Genomic DNA, 6,000 nt, shown 5'->3' on the forward strand with positions numbered 1-6,000 from the left:
TGGTTTCCAAGAAATCCTAAATGGAAATGACTTACGTCTCACGATTAACCCTAGCGCAAAGAATCCCAATATGAATAGAATTCTAACACGAGGAAGATTCTGAAAGATATGCACATTAATGAAGATCTTTCATATAAGGAAAAGACTTATTGCGCAAGTATAGGACTTTGATTCTACACTACTATAAAAACCCAAAGACCCTCAGAAAACAAGTACGCATAATTCACCCTAACTCTGGCACTCTAGAGTTGCAAGAAGTTCTAACTTGACATGGCCAAAACAGGAGATAAAAGAGATGATCGACGATCCAAGCCCCCTACAGGGATGTTCACAAACTTCACCCCCTTGAATACCCCGATTGATTAGGTCCTGATGCAAATCAAAGACGAGGGAGCCTTGAAATTCCCCGAAAAATTAAAGGGTAATCCCAGCAAGAGGCCCAGGGATAAATATTGTCGTTTCCACCAAGACCACGATCATGACACGTTTGATTGCTATGACTTGAAGCAGCAGATAGAGCCCCTCATTAGGCAAGGGAAACTAAAAAAATTTGTCGGCAAGGAAGGCACATAACAAAACCAAGGAGCACCAGCCTGAAGATAAAACGAGCGACCTAGTCCACCCTTGGGAGACATAAGGATGATCACAGGGGGCAGTACTTCTAGTTCCTCTAAGGGGGCACATAAGGCATACCGACGGATGGTTCAAAATATTCAACTAATAGGTTATGCCCCAAAGATGGCAGGGGTCGACAATCCCGTAATTGGTTTCATAGAGGAAGATGCCCGATGTCTTCACCACCCACATGATGATGCACTCGTAGTCAGTATACGAGTAGGAGACTCTAACACCTACAGGGTGCCGGAAGCTTCACTAATATCTTGTACTATCCAACCTTTCAGCAGATGAGAATAGAGAGAGAATGATTGATCCCAACCAACGCCCCACTCATAGGATTTGGGGGAACAAGAGTATATCCACTAGGTGCGGTCACCCTACCAGTGACAGTCGGAGATTACCCTCAGCAAATCACAAAGGATGTGACCTTCCTAGTCATTGATTGCTCATCCGCGTACAACGCCATATTAGGAAGTCCTACTTTGAATTCATGGAAGGCTGTGACATCCACCTACCATTTGATGATCAAGTTTCCCACTAAATAAGGGGTGGGAGAAGTAAGAGGGGATCAAGTGGCAGGGCATGAATGCTACATTGTCGTACTAGAGATGGATGATCACCAGTAAACCATATGCATAGAAGAACAACGAACAACAGCAGAGCTGGTGGAAGAACTAGAGGAAGTGACCCTTGATGACTCAAGGCTCGAGCGGACAACTAGAATGGGTATGTTGGCTAGTCAGCCAGTACGTCAAGCACTTACAACGTTTCTGAGAGAAAATCAGGATGTATTCGCTTGGAGTTACGAGGACATGCCAGGTATAGACCACTCGGTCATAGTTCATAGATTGAATGTATCTCCTTCATTCTCTCCTGTCCGACAAAAAAAGTGAGTATTCACCCCGGAATGAGACAAAGCCATTGCTGAGGAGGTTTGGAAGTTACTAGAAGCAAATTTCATTCGAGAAGTTTACTACCCTGACTGGTTGGCAAATGTGGTTATGGTAAAAAAGGCCAATGGAAAGTAGAGGATTTGCGTAGACTTCACGGACCTCAATAGACCCTGCCCTAAGGACAGTCACCCACTTTGACAGATAGATACCTTGATAGACTCAACTGCGAGACATCAACTTCTGAGCTTCATGGATGCATTCTCAGGATACAACCAGGTCAGGATGGAGGAGGTTGATCAAGAAAAGACTTCTTTTGTTACCAACCAAGGACTCTTCCGCTACAAAGTGATGCCATTCGGGCTCAAGAACGCAGGGGCAATGTACCAGAGATTAATGAACAAGATGTTTGCACACCAAATTGGAATGAATGTGCAAGTTTATGTAGACAACATGCTGGTGAAAAGCTTACAAGACGATGAACACTTGTGCAATCTCCAAGATACCTTCGACACCCTCCGAGCGTACAACATGAAATTAAATCCAAATAAGTGTGTGTTCAAGGTTATTACGAGGAAATTCCATGGATTTATGATATCCCAAAGGGGTATTGAGGTCAATCCAAAGAAAATACGGGCTATAATGGAGCTAGCCCCAGCAAAGATGATCAAGGAGGTGCAAAGCCTGAATAGCAAGATAGCAGCACTAAACAGGTTCATCTCTAGGGCGACAAATAAATGCCTACCTTTCTTCAGTGTATTGAAGAAATCATTTGAGTGGATGGACGAGTGCCAGTAGGCATTCAAAAATCTAAAGTTGTATCTTTCTGTCTCCTTTATTACTCAGCCCATCCAAGCCAGGGGAAGAGCTCTATTTGCACTTAGTCGTCTCACAAGCCGCTGTCAGCACGGCTTTGGTAAAAGAAGAGGATGGATTACAAAGACCCATTTACTTTACAAGCCAAGGGTTTCAAGGAGCAGAAGAAAGGTATCCCCAGATGGAGAAGCTGGAGTTCGCATTAGTGACCACAGCACAAAAACTCAAGCCATATTTCCAAGTACTTACCATTGTTGTTATGACGGATAAGCCTTTATGAAGAGCCATGAGTAGCCCCAACGCTGTAGGATGGATGGCGTTATAGGCAATTGAGCTGAGTGAGCTCGATATATGGTACCGTCCGCATACTGCTATAAAGGGACAAGTGGTGGCTGACTTCATCATCGAATTCACTCTCATGGAAGGCTAAGGAGTAGATGTGGTTCTGCAGTGAAGCGTCCATGCAAACGGATCTTCAAATAAGCAAGCAGGAGGGGCAGGTGTGGTACTCCACACCCCAGAAGGAGATAAGATCAAGTGCATGATCCGCCTGGACTTTCCTACGACCAATAATGAAGCAGAATATGAAGCTTCAGTGGCAGGATTGGACCTCGCAAGAGTGGCAAGAGCTGAAAACATGGTTGTATAGTGTGACTCCCAAGTCGTAACCAATTAGATTAATGGTAACTACGTATGCAAGAATGAAAGAATGAAGAAGTACCTTGAGGAGGTGAAGGGTCGAATTGGCAATCTCCAAATCAAATTCATCCAAATCCCAAGGGAGGAGAATGAGTGTGCTGATCATCTAGCTAAGGCCGCCTCAGCAGAATACATGCTCATCCCCAGTCACGTACTATCCTTCATCCAAATCTTTTCACTCATATATGAGATTATGAATGTGTAGGAGATAAGTGCTAAAAGCAACTGGACCACACCATTAGTTTCCTACCTAAAGAACGGCAAGCTACCAGACAGAAAGGACGCCACCAAAAAATTAAAGGTCTAAGCATCGTGGTTTGTTCTAATGAAAGATGTCTTATATAAAAGAGGATTCTCCCGCCCATACCTAAGGTGTTTGAGCCCCGAGGAGGCAAATTACGTCATGAGAGAGATCCACGAGGGGATTTACAGAAACCACTCAGGGGCACAATTGTTGGTGAACAAGCTGATTCGAGCAGGATACTACTGGCCTACTATGCAGAAGGATGCGTAGACTTATGTCAAAGCTTGCGACAAATGCCAGAGATTCGACAATATCATCAGACAACCGTTCGAAGAACTCACCCCTATGACGGCCCCGTGGCCGTTCGCTCAGTGGGGATTAGATATCATGGGCCCTTTCCCAATAGCAGTCAAGCAGCTAAAGTTCCTAGTAGTTGGCATCAACTACTTCACCAAATGAGTGGAAGTAGAAGCCTTAGCCACTATCACAAAGAAGAATATTCGGAGTTTTGTCTAGAAGAATGTCATTTGTAGATATGGGATACCCAGGGTGCTTGTCTCGGACAATAGAAAATAGTTTGATAATGGTGCATTCAGAGACTTCTATTTGGAACTAGGGATTAAGAACCACTACTTATCACTTGCCCACCCACAAGCCAATGGACAAGTTAAAGTTACAAACTGATCCTTGCTCAAGATCATTAAGACTCGACTCGAGGGGGTAAAGGGCATATGGCCGGATAAACTACCAAGTATTTTATGGGCATACCAAACAACTGCAAGGACATCTACGAGGGAGACACCATTTCGACTAGCATATGGAAGTGAGGCAGTAATCCCGGCAGAGGTAGGGCTCACAAGCTACAGGGTGGAGAATTATGACTAGGGCAAGAATGATGAGGTTATACGCTTGCAACTTGACCTGGTGGACAAGGTCCAGGCAACAACTGAGCAAAGGTTGGCACGATACCAGAACCTCATGGCGAAGCACTATAACTCTAAGGTCAGACACAGAGACTTCTAGGTTGGAGATCTTGTTTTGAGGAAGATAATGGGCGTCGCTAAAGATCCTACCCAAGGAAAGCTCGGCCCCAATTGGGAAGGACCTTACAGAATTACATCATGGCAAAGAAAAGACACCTGCCATCTTGAGATGCTAGACAGGCGAAAATTGCAGCATCCATGAAACGCTGAGCACCTACGAAAATACTACCAGTAGAGATGATGATATAGAAAGCAACATCCACCAGACCTCCAGTTTATCTTTAGATCAATTTTTGCTACATTTTCCATTTGTTTAGTTCATTATTTAGACAATTTATTTTTGCTACAACGGTTTTTAATATCTTTTTAAGCTTCTCCTTGAAAAAAAATCACTATCCTACAAATGAATGACTATAATAAGAGGAGTATTCAGATATGACTTGTGTTTTTACAAAATTTTATAAAGTCCATAAAATGGACATCATCCAAGAAGATGAAAAAATATTGAGTCCACAAACTGGACAAATTCATCCGTCAAGAATGAAATAACTAAAATCCTTCTAGACAGTTCATCCCAGGAGGGTGAAAATATTAAGTCCAACATGTAGACGGCCTATTACGAAATCTAGTAAAATGGACGGTTTATCACAGGAGGATGAGGTGTTCTGGAGTCCATAAAGTAGACGGATCCATCCGTGAAGGATAACTGAAATCCTTGTAGATGGTTCCTCCCAGGAGGCTAAAAATATTCTAAAGTCCTTGAAAAGGAAAAATTGTTTGAGTCCATAAAGTGAATTGAGTTCATACAATGGACAATTGCATCCGTAAAGGACGGTATAAACTGTCTATAAACAGGACGGATTAATCCATAAAGGATGGAATAACTAATATCCACAAGATGGACGGTTCATCCCAAGAGGGTGAAAATATTAGTCCAACGAATGGACAGACTCATCCCAAGGTTGGATCAATATTGCTAGATCAACTTAAAGTTTGATTAAAGTTGCCAATCCACGAGTGGGTGGACTCATCTTGTAGGTAATTGTAAAGTCCATATATTGGACGGATTCAACTTAATGTTTGATTAAATTTAAGCAATCCACAAGTGGACGGACTAGTCATATAGGGTGACTATAAAGTCCATATAATGGACAGATACAATTTAATGTTGGGCTAGTGGACGAACCCAACCTAAAATGGATTTTTGATCCTTATAGTGGACAGATTCAAATTGTAAAATCAACTCGATAGACCATCTAAAAATTCACAAAGCCCTTATAGTGGACGGATCCATCTCATAGTTGGATTATTATTACTAGTCACTAAGTGGATGTGCTCATCCTGAAGGACAGACCCAACTTAGTTGAATTTTCCTCACTAGTCCACAAGGGAATAGACCCCCTTTGAAGATGATAGTTATAAGATCCCTATTACGGGTTCAACGTAAAATTAAAATTGACACTACACATTCACCAGAGGACGGATCCATCTAAAAGATGGTTTTTTCTTAATCACTAACTACTTTAAAGTCATAAAAATAAACAGACAATAGAACAAGTAAATAATACTTAAAAGCCCTTAAAGGGAATGTTTTACATGCCATAAATGACAGATAAAGTTAAAAGGCTATTCCCAAAATAGTTACAATTCCATAAAAAAAATAAAATAAAATAAAAATTTATTGATAAGGGGAGGTGTTTTCAACATTCTATTCAACATTCACGGGCTAACGGGCATCACCATCGACGGG

This window comes from Quercus robur, chromosome 4 (genome assembly GCF_932294415.1).
Source record: "Quercus robur chromosome 4, dhQueRobu3.1, whole genome shotgun sequence".
NCBI lineage: Eukaryota > Viridiplantae > Streptophyta > Magnoliopsida > Fagales > Fagaceae > Quercus > Quercus robur.